This window comes from Theropithecus gelada, chromosome 15 (genome assembly GCF_003255815.1).
Source record: "Theropithecus gelada isolate Dixy chromosome 15, Tgel_1.0, whole genome shotgun sequence".
Lineage (NCBI taxonomy): Eukaryota > Metazoa > Chordata > Mammalia > Primates > Cercopithecidae > Theropithecus > Theropithecus gelada.
The window spans coordinates 102,558,042-102,577,275 of record NC_037683.1 but is presented as its reverse complement, the minus strand read 5'-3'; the positions used below and the strand labels follow the sequence as shown (position 1 = coordinate 102,577,275).

At 55.2% G+C, this 19,234-nt stretch overlaps 1 protein-coding gene across 1 annotated transcript in view; it reads left to right on the top strand.

Moving 5' to 3' along the window:
- Positions 1-19,234, top strand: part of SEMA4D (semaphorin 4D) — a 132,520-nt gene that overhangs the window by 47,291 nt on the left and 65,995 nt on the right. The gene's annotated exons all lie outside the window — the stretch shown is intronic.

Sequence of the window (19,234 nt, the reverse complement as noted above, 5' to 3'; positions counted from 1 at the left end):
CTAAACTGTTCTTTGGTGCCCTTGGATTTGACTTCCTCTCCTGTCCAGGCCCCGCCCCTGTAGTTGGGAGCTAGTGACTTGTAACAACCATATCAGGCTGTGAGAGTGTTTTTAGCCAGCTTTAAGTGCTATTATTTTGCATTTATGCAGACAATTACAAAATAGCCTGCTGGGCCTTACCAAATAGCCCGGTTTCACCACTGAGATTGTACGTCTGCAGGGCTCCCTGGCCTGTGCTTTCAGTGAGCACACCCATCCCCAAAAGGCCCCGCGCTGTCTGGGCTTCTGTCTCCCTTGTTTTCTGTAGGTAAGACTCACACAGTGGATTTGCCGCTGATTTTCCGTGTCCCAGCTGTACCCTGAATGCATCAACGGGCATGCTCAGCCTGCAGGTCAGTGATGGCTTGTGATGAGCCCCACCCTGCCTTCCCGTGGGAGGAGGGTCCCCAGGTAACCCTTTCATGTCCTGACCTGCACTTGCTTTGGCAGCCCCTGGGGTCCCACTGAGGGGCTGCTATTTATGCAACTGCAGGACACACGCTAGAGTCCTGGGAAAAGCCCCTCAGGCACTCCCACATCTGGCCAGGCTATTTATATCCCTCAAAAGGGCCCATTTTTCTTTGCAGAGAGTGAACATGTGGGCAATGCTGTCATGCCCGCCAGTGGAGTCCGTGAAACAAGCCCTTTCATTGAATAGCTTTCTGGGTGCGTCTGACACGTTCTCATCCATGTGCAGAGGCCTCGCGGTTTTACGCCTTCTCTGCTGCCATTGTGTGGATCACTGCTCCTCAGAGTGCAGGCGGACTGTGGCCCCCATAGCAGCCTGTTGCTGGTGCTGGGGGGGCCTGGCTGGTCTGGATAGGCATACCTTGCCTCCCTGTCCCTATCCCACATCGCCCAGGGGAGGGTGGGTCCTCCATGGCCTGCCATGCCACAGGTCACTGAGCTCCTGCCCTGGATCCCATATGCCTGGGCAGTGGGGCGTCAGCAGAGGAAATAGTAGTCTACTATGGGGGCAGACAGACCCCAAAGGAGATCAGTGGGTCAGGTATGATTGAAGTTATAAGGGGGAAAAATAAAGCAGAAAAAGATGCCAGGGGCAATGGCTTACTCTTGTCATCCCAGCACTTTGATAGGCCGAGATGGGAGGATCACTTCTGGCCAGGAGTTTGAGACCAGCCTGGGCAACATAGTGAGACCCCCATCTCTATAAAAATGTAGAAAATTAGCCAGGCATGGTGAAATGCACCTGTAGTCCCAGCTACTCAGGAGGCTGAGGTGGGAGCATGACTTAAGCCCAGGAATTCTAGGCTGCAGTGAGCTATGATCACACCACTGCACGCCAGCCTGGGTGACAGAGCAAGACTCTATGCAAATAAATACATCTAAATAAAATACAAATAAATAAATACATAAAGCAGAGAAAGAGATGAGATAGGCTCTATAAGGGGAGTTGGGCTAATTGATGGAGCCACGGCTGGCACCATGCCTGTGCCTAGGGAGGAGCACCGTATGCATGGGGAGCACTGAAGTGGAGGTGGAGAGGGCAGTGGGCTGAGGCAGAATCAGGAAGGACAGGGGCAGGAGAGGAGGTGGTGGGTTGGGGAGGTTGAGGGGGTTGGGGAAGACCCCTGGCTTCTGAGGAAAATGGGCCATGGTGGGGGTGCCGGGCACCTGGTTAGGAGGGCGTGAGGTGGTCTGGGAGAGCGCTGCTGGTGCGGGCATGGTGCGGCAGTGCCGATGAGGAGTGGCTCCCTTTGGTGCTTACTTGGAGGTGCACCAGGAGGACTTGCTGCCAGCTTGGATCTGGGGTGGGTCATGGTGTGGGTCGGGGAGCACAGAATGCCCTGGGGTTTGGCCTGAGCTGTAGGAAAGATGGAGGCTCCACGTGGGCTTCTGCCTGGGCTCTCTCGGAGACGTCTCAGCTTTGGGGAGGTGAGGAGCATGGTTTGGGGACACGGGAAGCTTGAGGTGCTTATTAGTGGGGAGGAGGCTGTGGGGTACCTAAGCCTGGAGTCGAGGAGACATCTGAGGACTAGCCTGGGGGTTAGTCCTGACTGGAGCTGGGGCACGGAGCCCTCCCAGGGCAGGCCCCCTCAGAATGCCCTCGCTCCTTCGCTGTCAGGTAGGGACGTGTCTGAACCTGCTCCTGCTGCCTGCTGGCCTGCAAGGATCACAAGGAGAGACCAGCCTTCGGGGGCCTCTGTCGAGATTGGAAGGACAGATAGGCAGCGTGCGAGGGAGGGTCGAGATTTGGACTGGCTGTCGGCTGCGGTGGGAGAGATGGTCTGGGCCTGGGAGGTGAGATGGACAGACTCGAAAGGATAGGACACATGGCACGGCTGGGAAGGGAAGGCATCTGGGGAATTGAGGGTCTCCTCTTATCTCTGCAGTCTTTGGGGGCAGCACCTATCCCACAGGGGCATGCCCAGCTGATACTTCGAGTCCTCTGAGCTGGACGTAGTGTGAGCAGGGAGCCCGCCTGAGGCCTGGGTGCAGCGTGGCATGGGGAGTGGAAGGTGCATCCTGAGGGGAGGCACCTTCCTCCCCCGCCAGCGTGCCTGGCGCACAACCCCCCTCCCACGCCTCAGTCTCCTGCTGCTGCTGCCTTGTTTTAGAAGGTGCGGCTGCTAGGGACCAGGATGACCCACGCCCCTGCCGAGGGGAAGTGGCTGCTCCTTTGTGCAGGGAGCCTCGGAGCCCTGGAGAAGTCCTGGGAGGCAGCCTACCCTCTCTGCCCTCCTTGGTGGCCCGAGAGAGGCCCCGTGGTGTTCATCATGGGGATGGGATGGTGTGTCTTGTTTTCTTTAGCCTATGTTGAGTAGGGTGGGGTCATAGCCTTGCAGCAGGCCCTGTTCAGAGCTAGTCAGTCAGTCTCAGGGTGTTTTTGTTCTTTGGTTTTGCCCCTTGTGGTAGGACAAATGATGGCCCCCGAAAATGCCAGGTTCTAGCCCCTGGAGACTGAGAGGGTGACTTTAGATAGAGCGTTAGAGTCTGCAGATGGGACCAAGTTGAGGATCTCGAGGTGGGGAGATGATTCTGGATTATCTGCTGGGCCTCAAGTACACTCAAAAGTGTTCTTCTCAGAGGCAGCAGAGGGAGATTAGACACAGAGGGCCCAGAGGCCACAGTAGTGGTGGGTGTGGGGTGTATTTTATCTGCCAATTGGGCTGGGCCTCGGGGTGCCCAGATAAGTGGTCAGGTGCCATTCTGGGTGTCTGTGTGGGTATTTCTGGGTGAGGTTGACATGAGAATCGGTAGACTAAGGAAAACCGTGGCCCGGGAGGCAGGATGGACAGACCCGCAGGGATAGAACACGTGGCAAGGCCTGGAAGGGAGGGGGTCCGGGACATGAGGGTCTCGTCTCATCTCCTGCTGGGGGTGCAGTGCTTGTCCTGCATGGCACCCCCAGCTGAGCCTACGGAGACCTCTGAGTTGGACGCAGAGGCTGGGAGCATGGGTAGGGAACTCGCCTGAGGCCTGGGCATGGTGTGCAAAGTAGAAGGTGGGGTAGGAGGTGGCCCTTCCCAAAGTGAGTCGGCCTCACCCAATCCGTCGAAGTCCTCCATAGAACAAAAAGACCCGGCTCCCCGAGTCAGAGGGGAGTTCGCCTGCCTGACTGCCTGTGAACGGAAGCTTCACAGGGTCTCCAGCTTGTGGATGACAGATCCATAATCACGTGAGCCGAGCGCATAATAAATCTCTCTCTCTCCCTGTGCACATGCTGTTGGTTCTGCTTCTCTGGAGAACGCTGACTAACCAAGGAACCACAAACCAAGCAACGCTGCTGCCACCAGAAGCTGGAAGAGGCCAGGAAGGGAGTCTCCCCTGGGGCCTCCAGAGAGCGCATGGCCCTGCTGACACCCTGATTTTGGTCAGTGAAACTGATCTCAGCATTCTGGCCTGCAGAACGTGAGGGAATACACTTCTGTTGTAAGCCGTCCAGTTTGTGGTCACTGGTGAGAGCTGCCGCCCGAAAACCATACAGGCAGTGTAAACAGCGTTTCCGTGAATACCCTGGCCGTGCTCTGGAGCTGTCATTCAGTGCACGGGTTTCAGGGAGCAGCACTCACGGTCCGAAGAGCTGTGTCTCTTCATTGTAATAGATCTTGCAAGATCCGTTTCTGAAAAGATCCAACAGTTCATCGTTCCCTGTGAGTGCGGGGAGCTCCCTGTTCCAGCACCCTCTCTCGGCGGTGGCGTGAGACACTATAGACCGACTTGTCAGTGTTCGGGGCAGAGTGACAGCTTTGTGGCCTTGATGGCGTCCCCCCAGATCCTGGTGAGTGTCACATCCTTGTTGGATGTTCTGTGGCCGTTTGGATCTTCTGTGAATCGCCTGTTGTGTGTTGTGACCCTGTTCTGTCGGGACGTTCAGCCCTCTCTTGCCAATCTATAGGAGCTCTGGATTTGTTATAGATATTGATCTTCTTTCTTCTGCTTGGAACATATTTATTCCTAATTCTCTTCTGTGCCAGTTTCTTTTATGAATGTATCATTTGCTGTCCAGGTTAACTCATTTGATGGTCGAACATGTCTCTCTCTTCTCTTAGGGCTCGTGGGTACCAGCGTTTGTTAAGAAGATTACATGGGTTGTCTGGGGATTTTCTGGCAGTGGTTTTCTTGTTTTTTGTGTTTGAATTAAACTCTTGAACGTGTCTAGAATGCTTTTAACAGGAAATAATATGCTTGGGGTGGGGGAGGACAATTTTGTTTCCTTCCAGTGTGCCAGCACTAATTAGTCAATAATCCGTCCATTGACCAATGAATTGAACGACAGCTCTGTGGTCTGTTAGGGCCTCATGTAAACTGGGTTCCGTCTGGGGATCCTCCTTCCCACTTGCTGGCCCACTTGTCTCTTCACGTGCCCACATCCCGTCAGTAGCGGCTGCAGAGCATGTGCTGACAGCTGGGAGGAGCCCCCTTGCGTGCTCCGTGTGTGATGACGTGCTTTGTGAGCCGTGATGGCAGGAGCGCTCCTGCGTATGCCTGTATGTGTTTGCCTGTGTTTCTCCTTGTGACTACTGGGCAGAGCATGATAAGGGCGGGTACACTGTAGCTGTGCTGGAGGGGCAGCCAGGGAAGAGGCCGTGAAGGTGGTGAGGGAGGCCCAGGTGAAGCAGGAAAACAGAGACCACCAGGTGGACGCAGAATTATGTCTATGGTAGGTAGGTATAATTTCTAAAAGGCAAAGTGTCCAGGACAATAAATGTAAAGCAGGTTTATTATGTGGGGAGCAGTGAAAAGAGAACCCTTCGTGTCAGGGACCTGCCCACTGCTTGCATTTCCTTTGGGCATGAGTGCCCTGACTCTGCCCGTGGTGGGGGGATGCATGGGCATGCAGTGGGGTGAGCTGTTACTGCACCTTAGGCGTCTGTGCCTGGCCCAGGGCTGCCTGACCCTGGGCACCTCTGGCAGCTGGCACCTCACAGTCCCCAAATGCTCTCTGTGCCCCGTCTTCTGTGGCACAGCTCTAGCAGGGCAGGGCACACCCATGCAGGGAGCCCAGGAGGTCAGGGCCTGCAGTTACCCACTGGTGACCTCAGCCCCACCCATGCTGTGGAGGGAGGGGAGAGAGTTTCAGGTGCTGGCCCATACAGGACTTACAGCCAGGACAGGAGGCAGCCGGGTCCTGGCCACCAGCTCGGAGACAGGCATGGGGTGGGGTGCGGGTGAGGTGCTGCAGGGCCAGGGCTGTCCGCCACCCGCCTACCCCGGGCAGATCCTCCTCTGGCGGCGGCTGCTGGCCCGACCTGCTTCCCGGGTGGCTATTATGGGCGGGCGGAGTCCACGCCACGCTTTTCTGGGAGGGCTCATTTTCTGTCAGACAGCTGAAGGCTCCACTCTGCAGGGACAACAGGACCGTGGTACACCCGCTTCGAGGTCAGTGAGAAGGTGGACAGGGCAGCCAGGCCCCGTGGGAAGGTGGCTGGAGACTGGGCCCATGGGCATCCCAGTGGCCCTGATTAAGCTCCTTGTTTAGCCCACGCACAACTTGTGGCTGGACTGTGTGTCCAGTTGAGCACTGGCATCTGTTCTTCTCCAGGGCACCTCGCACCTGGCCTCCTTCCAGGGGGTAGTGTGGGTGGTCATAAGCCCGCCACCGACCGGGAAGTCTCACTCTTGAAGCTGTGGAGAAGTCCCTAGGGGATCTGATGGGGCTGGGCTCTGGGCTTTGAGTCACCTCCTGGGGAAAAGAGCTGCCTTCCTCCTGGGCGACTTCAGTTCCAGGTCAGGCAGAGGCTGTGCAGGCATGCTGTAGGGGTGCAGGGGGCCCTCGTGCTGCTGAGCACGGTCCTGGTGGGCATCGGAGGTTGCTGTAGCCCAGTGAAGGTCCTTCAAGTCTCTCAGACTGTGTGGACAGGCTTGTCCAAGCCCAGGCCCAGGGCCCGGGTTTGCAGATGACACTGGCACATGTGTGAACCAGGGTCCCCAGCATTGACTCACATCTGCCCAAGTCTGGTGTTCCCTCGCTGGGAAATGGTGAGAAGGATGGGGAGGGCCGCAGCCATGCCAGACACTGTCTGGTGCTGATCCCTCTCCAGGATGGTTGTAGTTATGAACCCCAGGAACCCTCCCCTCCCCATGCATGTGTCCTGCCAGCCCAGGGTGAGTAGGTCTGATTCTCTGCTAGCTGTTGGGGCCTGTGGAAGTGAAACTCACTGTCTTTTCCATTTTTACCTTGAACTCTGTGTTTCTAGCAAGTAGAGGAAGAGGACCCCGGCCAGGCAGATGGTTTATTTTTATGCATGGTTTCAGATGGTGGCCGCCCCTCCTCCCCCACCTTGCTGCTGACCATCTCGCTTTTTTGAGATGTTGCTGCTGCATGGTTTTCTTACCGTTTTTTCTATTCTACTGCATTTTGACAAATGAGGTCCGTATTCTTCCTGCAAAGCCACCGTGTTTAACAGAGGACTCTTGGAACCTGGTAAGCTTGGGAAGAGCAGGTGGCTTCCTCCTCTTCTGGCAGGTGGGCCAGTGGGGCTGGAGGAGTAGGGGGGCGCCAGCAGCCTCTACCATCCTTGTGGCAGCCGTGGTGCCCAGGGCCAACCCACTGAGCCCCTCCCGGTGCTTTGGCCAGTGAACTTGACCCAGGCCATATGGGGCAGCAAACCGTGTCTCTGGCCTGAAGATGTGGCCTGGGCCAGGGGAAAGAGAAGGAAACAGCCCCAGCTCACTGGGTGTTGATGATGGGAAGGGGTGATCAGGAGCATGCTGAGCTCACCAGCCTGGCCATTGCTGGTCTACACATCTATAAACTGTACAAGATTTCCAGCACGTTAAATAACAGAGCCTTACAGTCCGATGGGAAAGAGAAGTGTTTAAACACAGCCATGGGAAGGGTGCCTAGTGAGGGACTGTCAAAGGTGGACATGGCCGTGAGCCCCTCTTGCCAGCCTCTAGCCCTCTGTCCACACGGCGGGGCCTGGAGTTGCTGGGCTTCCCTTTCACTTAGATCAGAAGCTGAAGTTGAACAGTGTGGGGTGGGACGGGAGTGTAGGAGGGGAGTTAGGGCCCAGGCAGGAAAGCTGGACGCAGAGTGGTTAGATAGGTATTAGGGGCTGAAATGACAAAGAGGGTACTGAGGACACCCAGGGACAGAGCAGGCACAGCCTCCAATGAGGACACCCAGGGACAGAGCAGCCACAGCCTCCAGGCAGGTCCCAGGAGCCCTGAGGAGGACACGTGGGGTGGTGGGGAATTGGTCCCCTCCCTACCTGCTGCCTCCAGGCTGCCCTTGCTTCCTTCCCAAGGTCTGGGGCATTCTGATCCCGACACAGTGATCTGGGGGTGGCCCATCATGTGGGAACGGGGACCTGGCTCGTGCAGACATCTCCAGCCAGAGCTCAGGGTTGCCTCTACTATCATCACCTTGGCCACATCCCCTTTCCTTCTGATCCCAGACACACTGGGCTCTGTCTTGCCTGCTGTTCTGTCTGCCTGGGAAGCTAATGTTGTTGGTGCCCAATTCCTGAAGAGTCCTCCCTGATGGCCCGTCCACCATGCGAAGCCGTGGAATGCCCGCTGCTGGGAGGAACAGTGCCACCCGGCCAGGTCCTGCACATGTGTGGAAGCGGAGGCCGGGGGTTGGTATTCGTAAGGTCTGGGAGTTTGGTTTAAGGCAGATCTTTCAGTGTGGGTGGCTGGTCTGATTTGGATTGGGACATGTTTACAGTGTGTAATAAGACTTTCAGATCAGTGGACACAGCAGAGGGCGTGAAGCCAGCCTGATGGTGGTTTGCTGAGGGAGCGACTTGCCCAGGGGAGTGGCTTGTTCTTAGAAGGACTCCCTGGGTGAGCAGGTCAAACGACTTTCAGGAGCTCTGATCCGTCAAGTTGCATGCTGCTTTGCCCGCTTGGCTGGAAATTTGCTGCAGTAGTCCAGTTACAGTGTACTTGTGCAGTTCTGACACCTCACCCTCCAGGTCCAACTCAGCCTCCTCACCAGGCCAGCTTGTCTCTTGTAGTTCTCTTGGCACCCTGTGTGTTTTTGCTCAGGACTTGTCACAGTGTGTCATCACACACACGCAAGCACACGCCGTGGGACACTGATGTCCTGCCCACTGGATGGGTTCCATAGGGTGGAGCCAGCCCCACTTTGCTCTGCTGGCACTTAGCACGGTGCCTGACACGTAGCAGGTAGTTAGGAAATATTTGCAGAGGAACATGAATAAGTCTTGCATGGGGTGCCAGGGAGCTCAGAGGAGGAAGTGGCCTCCCTTTTTTTCCAGGAGACCAGGGGACGCTTTACCCAGAAGGGCCCTGCTGCTGTGGATAACGCAGCCTCCCTGGGAGCTGAGTGTGGAGGGCAAGGAGAGGGCAGGGCCCGGGGGCCAGGGTGACGGGAACATGGGTGTGGGTGGGAGCTGGATCAGATGGCATTATGAGGGGAAAGGGTTGGGATTTTAAGCAAAAGGCAGCGGAGAGCTGTTGAAGGCTTTTTGGCAGAGGCGTGTCAAGACCAGATTTGGAATTTTGACATACTCATGCAGCTATACCATCGGGGTGGGTGAAAATGTAGGTGGAAGAAGGCGCAGGGGCTGGAGAGGAATGGGAGGGAAGGCGGTGTGGTCACTGCTTCCTGGCAGGGGCGGGGAGGGAGCCTCAACTGGGTCTGTGGGGCAGAGGAGCCAGCACCACTCCAGGGCTCGTCCCGGCTGGGTGTGGATGGAGGTGCTGCAGCCCGGGTGGCTCCCAGGGTGAGGGAGTTCGAGATCAGCCTGGCCAACATGGTGAAACCTTGTCTCTAATAAAAATACAAAAATTAGCCGGGTGTAGTGGTGGGCACCTGTAATCCCAGCTACTCAGGAGGCGGAGGCAGGAGGATCGCTGGAACCTGAGAGGCAGAGGTTACAGTGAGGAGAGATTAAGCCGTTGTATTCCAGCCTGGGCGACAGAGTGAGACTCCATCTTAAAAAAAAAGAAAAAGAAAAAGAAAAATTAAAAATATACGTTGTATTTGATTCTAGTCAAAGAATATAAAGAATTCTTTGATTTATTGCCTCAAATATCCCTAATACTAGAAATGTTCTTTGTCTCAGGAATGACAGAATAAAGCAGTTCATAATGTGGGTTTGACAGGCATAGCTTTCAGCCCATGATGTACTGGATTAATATTTTATCTAATTGCATGACCCCAGCTCTGTCGTGAGCAGGAGTTGCAGTCACCAGGCGCCCGTGGTGAATGTCGTCCTGCTCATGTTGTTGTGCCATTCTGCGATGCAGCCATCATGACGAGCTGCCACGGGAGGTGCTCCACCCTGAAAGCTCTCTCCAGGCCAGCCTGAGTGTGGCATCCACATGAGCACAAGTCCAGCACCAGCTGACCCCCAGCCCTTCACTCTTCCCCTTCCTGGGTCTCCAGTTTCTCATCTCCAAACTTAAAGCTTGCGTTCATGGTCACAAAAGGCTCCCAGGAGAGAAGGAGGGCGCTTGGCTTGACTGTTCTCTACAGTGCGCCTTTGTTGCTTCCCTCTTCCGTCTTCCACACTCAGCCCCCAGGGAGGCTGCCCCCTCCACAGCAGCTGGGTGCCCTTCTGGGTACAGTGTCCTCTGCTTCCTCTCTGCATCTTGCTGAGATGGCCCTGTCCCTCTATCCCTACCCCGCAGGTTATTAGAATTCTTCTAGTGAGAAGGGCGCAAAGCCTGGTGCCGGGTGGCACTGTGCGTGTTAGCAGGTTGGATGGCTCATCCTTGGGACTGAGTTGCTCAGTTTAAGGAATTTTAGACTTGGCATCTGGGTTCAAGCGTATCCCTGTCCTGACTATGTCCCGAGCTGCGGGCCAGGGCAGAGCACCACATCCTTCATACAGTGTCCCTGTCTTGTTCATCTCTGAGACTCAGAGACCTAGTTTGTGTGGCTGTCACCTGTGCCCGCTCAAGTCACATTGCTACCTTCCTTTAGCACCTGGACACATCAGCCAGACCTCCCTCCCTGGGACCCCTTGACCAGAGGCAGTACCGGGAACCTGTGCCCCTTGCTGCTGGCGCACATGGGCAGGTGCCCGTGTCACTGAGCCCAGCCATGTCCCAGGCCTGCACCCTCCCCTCTCAGGGCGCACTGCAGCAGTGGGAATGCCTGTTGCTGCTGCCTGCTAGGGTTGGTGCTGGGCGGGGTTGGGTGCAGAGGCTGGGATCTGGAGGCCGCACCTGCAGTGTCGGAGACTCAGGGCGAGCCTCACACCTGCCCTGCTGCTTGTCCTGTGGTTGTTTGTTTATTCAATACCAAGTGTGGGCGACCAAGATTGGGCAATACTCACTGCATCGTGCTTCCTTACAGGCTGAGGACAGGTGCCTGCTGCTGTGGGAAGAAAACCTGGCCTGCAGAAAAATAAAAACTGCCAGAGCTGCACGAGCCACTCTTCCCTGCACTGTGCAATGCCCACTAGTATCAGGCCACTCATGGGGGTGGACATGCTGGACGACAGAGCAGCCAGGGCCTTGCAGCCCCTAACAGAAGAGGCCACGTGCTTCCCAGTTCAGGGTCATCTGCCCAGCTGGGAGCAGGCCATCTGGCTGCAGCACTGTCCAGCAGCTCTGTGCATGCTCACCTCCCAAATTTGCCCTCATTGCTACCTCTTGACTGAGCTGCCTTCGTGATTCCTGAGTCCAAGGCTGGACATGAGAGCTCAGAGGGCCTGAGTGACTTGCCCAGGGCTACAGCTGCTTCCTTGGGACTTCCCCTCTGGCCCCATTGTCCCGTGGCCCTAGGCAGCTCGCCCATCCTGCCATGGAGCCCCCAGATGACTGCAGTAGTGGCCAGGCCTGCAGGGTCCTCAGGCACTGAGGAGCTTGCCCTTGCCAGGCGCCCTGCCGCTCCGTGGGTGGACAATGGTGTGCATGGCTGGGGTGCTGGGCCACAACCCCCCACACCCTCCTCTAAGGCAGGCTTTCTCCTCCTTCCTCAGCCCTGGGACTGGTCCCTGCCCCACGAGCCCCTGAATTAGCCCACACAGGAAAACAATCGGGTCCACATTGCTGAACAGTCCTGCTGTTTAAAAGGCAGAGAATGGGACAGGCTTGTTCCACAACCTGCGGAGAAGGCTTACCACGGGACCTTGTCCCTGTGCTGAAGGGCGCCTTGTTATGGCTGGAGCAGTCCTGGCCTGAGCCCCGACTAATAACAGAGCCCTTGAAATCCCTGCAGTGAGGACAGACGTCCCAGGCGGGCAGAGGCCCTGCGTGAGGATGGGACGGCTGGGCCAGATGGTGTCCTGAGTATCCATCCTCCGTGGTGGCTGGGGACATGCTGACCAGTGTGGGACCAGGAGCATGGCCCCCGGAAAGGTGAGGCCAGCCGGGCAGGGGCAGGGGCTTGGGTTTTCTTTGTCATTTGGTAAATGGTCTTGTGTTCCCATTTCTCACCGCTCACTGGGGTTGAGTGAGAATGAGCTGAGTAAGTGGCCTTCTTTCTAATGTGAGGGGACCAAATGACCTGCTGCCCTTCTGGACAACCAGATGAAAAACACACTTGAGTGGACCTTACAGGCTTCACCCCAGAGCTTTGCACTTCTGTGCTTTGAAGGCAACAGAAGTGCAGGATGTTGTCTGAGAATTCCGTCCATCTGTAGCTGGCCAGAGAGCATCTGAGAAGCCAAGGCTGAGGCTGTGATTCTGGGGCGGGGGTTGGGGGGCAAGGGGGGAGTTGCGGGGAGCGCTTCCTTGGCCTGGGGCTATCCCTGCTTTCTTTACCTGGGCAACCGATTGGGACGCGGCACTGCAGATATGGACACTGGGCAGTGTTTATGCCCTTCCTTTATTTAAATTTCATGTATCTCTAAGTTTCTCTGTTTTGCACAGCCTCTGTAAGGAAAGGCTGGGCCTGCAACCTGTGGGCGTGGCCCTGGGAGGGGTGCACCCAGACCAGGTTGTCCAGGAGCAGGCAGCAGGCTGGTCGGGGGCCGGGTGGGGCGTAGGTGGAGCCTGTAGGACTTGCTCTGCATAAAGCCGTGGGTGTGGCTGCTGTTCAGGATCTTTGCTGACACAGAGACCTGGGTGGCCTGTTGTCACTGGGTTCTGTAAATCAAAATACATGCCCAGCACTGTGTCTAGTATGGTCCAGGTGTGTGAAAGTCAGAGAGCCCTGGGAGTCTGCCGGCTCCGTCTCTGGGATTTGGGGAAAGGAGGAGGGGCCAGAAACAAACCAGAAACTCCACAGCTCCTGCTTAGGAGCCTCAAGGAAAGAAACAGGGCAAAGCAGCCAGAAGGCTGGGAACTGGAGGGCCAGTCCTGGGACTAGAATTTACATCGGAATGGGGGCTGTGAATGGGGATGCTTGTAATCCTTCCAGAATTGGGGTAAAATTTGCATCTGAATGACTCATCAAGTCAAGATTCCCATGGAATGTACTGGTTTTCTGGTTATTTTTCAGGTCCTGTTAATGGTCATTTGCATGTTTACTCAACCAGCATTCTTAAAATTAATATTACCTTACGGCTGCCTTTATCATGACTCTCTTAGTGGGGATTTCTGTCCTCTACATGCCCTGGGGGATGTGTAGTCCCTGTGCACTCCCTGCCTTGGCCGGCCCCTTCCCCCATGCAAGGGGCCCAGGTAGACTCTGAGTTCTTAGACCAGCAACTCAGCCCTCAGATGTGTTTGGTTGGAACTTCCCAGTATTAAAAATATATGGATTAATTACCTCGCAGCATTTGAAGGTTTTTTCTTTCAGGAGAAAAAAATCAAGAACTATTGCACACACTAGGCCACATTGCAGAAGGCTGGGCGGTGCAGTGGCCTCTTCAGACAGGGCCTGGCCCAGCTGCCCTGCCTCCCCTTTACGTTCCCTGACAGGGCCCTGGAGACTCCACTCAAAGGTTCATGGCTGCACATGCCAGGGGTCTGCAGGAGGATGAATGATGCCCCAGTACCTTGGGGCATCCCTCGTGCCTGGAACCTGTGAACATTTCCTTACATAGTAAAGGGATTTTGCAGATACGATTCAGTTAAGAACCTTGAGATAGGGAAATTCTCCTGGATTTTCCAGGGTGATCCCTAAATGTAATCACAAAGTTTCTTACGAGAGAGAGGCAGGAGAGCAGAGAGGAGAGAAGGTGCTACACTGCTGGTTGGGGGAAGAAGAACTTTCACTCTGCTTTCTCAGGTTCTGTTTCTAGGGCCTGCAAATTAAACTGATGAATGGCATTAACAGGAGAAAAGACAGACTAACATTTTTACATGCACGAAGCTTCACGAAAGAAAGTGAAAACCTAAAAAAGCAGTAGATTTGGGGGCCTGCATACGGTTTTGACAAAGGTCTCAGTGGAGATTGAGAAAGCGCCCAATGCCATTATGCTGACGTCTTCCCTTCTAGAGGTTTCTAGGGGCCTGGCTGGCTCCTAGACCGAGACCCCTCCCTCCTCTACCTACCCGTGTGCTGGATGGGAACAGCATGCATTGTGGAGACGGTGGATGGGCCCCACTGGCTGGCAGCGGGTGACTGGGGAGACTGGGTGGGCCTTGTCGCACATTACTGCTGCTCCAGGGCCAAAGTCTGGCTGGTCTTAAAACATGAACAGCTGGAGACACTGTGGTAGGCGTGGTCCACGTCATTGGCACTCCTGGTGTGCTCCATGTGTTACAGCGTCTCTCCCCAGAGCAGGGTAGTCCTCGCATGCCAAGTGCTACGTGTGAGTCATGCACAGATTCCTGCCCACGTCTGCGTGGGGGCTTCTGTAGCTCATCATAGCGTCCATGTCACCCAGTCCAGAGGGGAGTGGTGGCGGCGCTCTGGCTGGAGCTGCCCAGTGTGGCCCGCACTTAGTGCAGAGCTGCTGGGGTTCACTGATACCAGCATCCAGAGACTTTGAGAGATACTGTCTTAGCCTCGGGACAGTCTGCACCTAGGGCCATGCTCTTGTGTGTAGTGGGACAGCAGAGGGCTTTGTGTCTCCCTGTTGCCTCCGGACCCTGTGACCCTCTGGGCTTCTGCCCTGGATGGTGTCCACCCAGTACTTGGGCAGACCCTGATGGCTTTGGTGGAAGCCCGTGCTCAGCCACATGCAGGGGCGGGAGGCCCCTCCCAGCGGGGGTTAAGCAAAATGCCAAGAGGTGGATGCATCTAACCTGCTGTGCTTGTGCACAGTCCCTGTCCAGGACACACACCGTGGGCTCAGAAGCCATAGCATGTGGCACCAGCTGTGTTCACAGTCTGCAGTCACTGCTGGTTAGACAGAGGTCATGGGAGCCCCTCTCTGCTGATTGGAGACCCCTCCCCGCCGATTGGAGACCCCTCCCCACTATCAAGGACTCCATCAGTGCTGACCATGCTGCAGTGGCCCACTGGCCGCCTGGCCCCATGGAAGTGAGCGAGTCCCCTGGTGGCCTCGCACTCAGTCCGTCTGCTGCAGGCTGCCGTCTCTGCAGTTGCACTCATGGGGCACTTGTGGCAGTCTCAGAGGGTCACTGCTACATCCATGCCCCTATCGCAGGGGCACGCACACATCCGTGCTCCAGCCTGCTGTAGACAGCGAGGTGAGAAGTCCCTGTGAAGAGCTGGCTTTTCCCTGTGCCCAGGAGGCACCAGCAGCACTTGGCAAGCCCTAGAGCCAGCTCTGCTATGTTCCCAACCATCGTGCACACCGTGACGCTTCTGTGTTCGCACCGTGGTAACAGAGGTCCCCTTCAGGTTGTCCTTATAAAGGTGGGGTCACTATCCGGACCTGACTGGCTGCAGAAGAGATTTCTGGCCTTGGTGAATAGTGCTGTCGTGAACACGGGTGTGCACATGTCTCTGGGACTTCTTTGTGTACAAACCCAGAGTGGGATCTCAGGATCATATGGTTATTCTCATGTTTTAAGGGACCGTTGTGGTTCCCACAGTGGCTACCCTATATTACATTCCCACAGCAAAGTGCAAGGGTTCCAGCTTCTCCACATCCTCACCCGACACTTGTTGTGTTCTGTTTCTTTTGGTAGTGGCCACCCTGATCGGTGTGAGGAGGTTGGGAGGTTGTTTTTGCTTTTTAACCTCATTTTCACATGGGTGTTAAGTATCATTTGCCTGCAGCACCAAATCTATTTTTATCATTGAGGGCCCGCAGATCCCCAGAGGGTGTGCCCGCTGCACTGGTGACCAGACATAGAGGCAGGGCACTCAGAGGAGGAAGAGCCGTGTAGCCAGTGGTCTTATTGCTGCTCTTATGACAGAGTGCTGGAGGGTGCCCCTCACACTTGCCTCAGACAGTTTCAGGACCTCACTGTGGCCACCCTGATCATCCTGAATTTTCAGATCTCAGCTCCCAACTCCCAAGGGTCCTGTCCTCAGATCTCCAGGCTTAGTCAGGGTTACAGTTCCACTATCTAGTAAAAATGACCCAATCCATTCCATGGTAGTACACTTACATAATACTACTTATATTAGTAGTTAACATTTATTGTGCCAAGCGGTGTTATAAATGATCCAAGTACCTTTTGTGGCCAACTCTGTCTTATGGATGGAAGCCAGAGGGCAGAGGGCTAAGTGGCCAGCCCAGGACTTTACAGTTGGTAAGGGTGGGCGCAGAGGGTGCAGCTGGGCCGCCAGGCTCCTGTGCCATGTAAACATGCCTCTCCTGGGGGAACAGATGGACAGGTCAGGGCTTGTCATGGCAGAGCAGCGCAGAAGGGAAGGTGCACTGAGGTATGGACACAGAGAGATGAGGACAGCATAGATGAACCAGAGCTTGTATTGGGGCCTTGACTCTACGGATCCCAGTCTGGCCAAGGGAGGGGCTGGGAACATGTCCTTGAGGAGGCTGGAATGTGCTCTAGGGGCTTCAGGGCCACCTTCTTTTTTGCTGAGGTGAAACCATCAAAAGAGAGAATCTTGCTGGGTACGGTGGCTCACACCTGTAATCACAGTGCTTTGGGAGGCTGAGGTGGGAGGACCACTTGAGCCTAGGAATTCAAGTTCAGCCTGGCCTACATAGCAAGACCCCATCTCTACAAAAAAATAAAAATAAAAGATTAGCTGGGCATGATGGCTCACACCTGTAGTCCTCGCTACTCAGGAGGCTGAGATGGGAGGATCACTTCAGCCCAGGAGTTCGAGGCTGTAGTGAGCTATGATTGCGCCATTGCATTGCAGCCTTAGTGACAGGGTGAGACCCTGTCTCCAAAAAAAAAAAAAAAAAAAAAAAAGGGAGATTCTGGGAAAACTGCTCTTGTTTGGGAGAACAATACTGAAAAATGCCTCCAGTAAAAAAATTTCGAAGATACAGGAAAGTTCCAAGAAGATATTTAAAATGCCCCTAAAATTCCACCTCCCAGAATTAGTTCTGACATTTTGGTGTCCCTCCTCCTGCAGGTCACTCTACCTGCATTTGTGGGTGGTGTTCTAGCCAGCCCTGGGTGTGCCCCGGGTGGCTCACCCGCAGGAGCAGGAGCAGGAGCCGCCAGGGTTAGGAGTCAGCCTGGGAGTGAGCATGGAACGTGCCAGCCAGGCCATTCCTGGGTGTGACTTTTTATGACTGGTTTTTTTACATGAGTAAGCTCGCACTTAAGTGCTGTTTTATCTTCTCCTCTTTGCATTTAATAGAATGTTTATCTGTACTTGTCAATAAACATCGACTTGCGTGGATTGTACTGCCGCATAGCATGCTATAATATTATTATTAATTTAACCTGTTTCTGATGGGTGCCTATTTGTGTTTTGGTATTTTTTTCCCTGAGATGGAGTCTTGCTCTGTCGCCCAGGCTGGAGTGCAGTGAAATGATCTTGGCTCACTGTAGCCTCTGCCTCCTGGGTTCAAGCGATTCTCCTGCCTCAGCCTTTTGAGTAACTGGGATTACAGGTGCGAGCCACCACACCCAGCTAATTTTTGTGTTTTTAGTAGAGATGGGGTTTTGCCATGTAGGCCATCCTGATCTTGAACTCCTGACCTCAGGTGATCTGCCTGCCTCAGCCTCCCAAAGTGCTGAGATTACAGGCTTGGGCCACCGCTCCTGGCCCATCTAATGGTGCATATTTGGATGACAGATTTTTACTGATAAGGCACCATGGAGATAAACATCCCTGGGCGGGACATCTCTCTGAGCTTGTGGGGTTGCTGAGGCACCGGAAATACCCCTGTTAGACTCTGTAGACATCAGAGGCCAGTTTCCCTCTCCCCAGTGACTGTGGCTGGTCCTCTTCCCTGCCTGGGAAGATGTTAGCTGTTCGTCCTCCCAGCCCAGCTGCTGCCCCCGTGCAGGCTCGTGCCCTGGGTGGGTTTTGCAGCTGGACAGTAGCCACCCCTAGAGTCATAGTCAGTTGTCTCCCACTAAAGCTTGGAGGGCATCTGACTCACCCAGTAAGTGGGGTCCAGGCCCCTCGTCACGGTGTGGATGTGGTTGGGGGCTGTCTGGAGGGTTTGCTCTTTGGCTGTTGGGGAGCAGGGGCGGATGCTTGAAGTTTCTGGCTCGCAAGTGGGAGAGTATTGCTGAAAACTTCCTCTAGCTCTGAAATGTTGTGGTGTATGTTCTGAATGGCCAGTAATTCCCCTCCCTGTGTGAAATAGTTCCAGAACTTTCTGTCACTTGCAGATGCTTTGGGCATGACTTGCCATCCCAGCCCGAGGCCTGCCCTCCTCAGCCAGGCTTGTGACCGCTCCCGCCCACAGAGCTGCCCGTCAGGGTTAAGCAGCAGCTTTGGAGGCTTTGGTATAGGTTTTAGGGTTACAGAGTTTTTAATGAGTTTTCTTGTTATGTGCATTTTCAGAGTGCTACTATTTGGCACAGCTTGACCCCAAACAGAAACCCACAACTGCATTCTTCTGAGCACGTAACTGGCCGCTCCTCATCCACCATGTAGACTTCAGTTTGCAAACTGCTTAATTTCTTTCCTGTGCTTTTTAAAGCTGGCAAAAAATTACTGCACCATGCGCTCTGGAGTGAGCTGTTAGCAGCGTGCGCTTCTCTGAACAGCATGCTTCCCGGGCTTCCAGAGGTCAGATATGTCCCTCGGCCACTGTCACCCAACTGGGGCCCAGGAACCTGCTCTTCATGAAGTGCTCACCAGGCTCCAAGCTTGAGGTGAACTTGAGATTCTGTTAAGAAAACGATTTGAATGAGCACAGCTCAGCCCGGTAGTGCTCAGGAACTTGCTTTGGCCCACTTGGGTTTGCCTCTGATGCAGGGTGGGGAACTTTGCTTTCCATACCTGTAGTATCAGACACTGCCCCTACCCCCCGACACTGGTATGACTTCTGGAAGTTTCCAAGCCTTGCTTTCTTATCTGCAAAAGAGGGATGGTGACAGCAGTGGGTCCTGGCTCCTAGAGCAGCGGGAAGGGTTCCTGTAAGAAGCTGGCACCTGCCTGGGGTGCGGTGTGCTTAGTAGACAGCAGCTGCCGCCCCCACCAGCCCCTGCCACGGCTGTTGGTGGTGTCGCTGGGTGATCTGAGTTACTGTCTTCACGGCCCCCTCTCCTGGCCTCAAGAAGGCACTCGCCCTGATGGGGATGTTGATGCTCCCCTAGATGTCGTCTGCTTTGGGTGAAGCTAGGATTAGAGGCTTCTTGGCATCCAGAGTCAGCCGAGGTGGCCGCCGGCCTGGTACAGCTCCTGGTGGTGGGTCTGGGAGGGCTGACTGGGCAGGGAGGATAGGAGAGCCAGGCCACATGCCACTTCTGTCCAGTGCCCATGTCCAGGCTGTCCCATGGGTAACCTGCATTTGGGGAAGGAGCTGGGGGCTGTGCTTGACTCTCTGCACTCTTGGATGAATGGCTTAGTGTCCTGTGACCCAAGGCCAGGAGTGAGCGTGGAAAGGGAGACCCC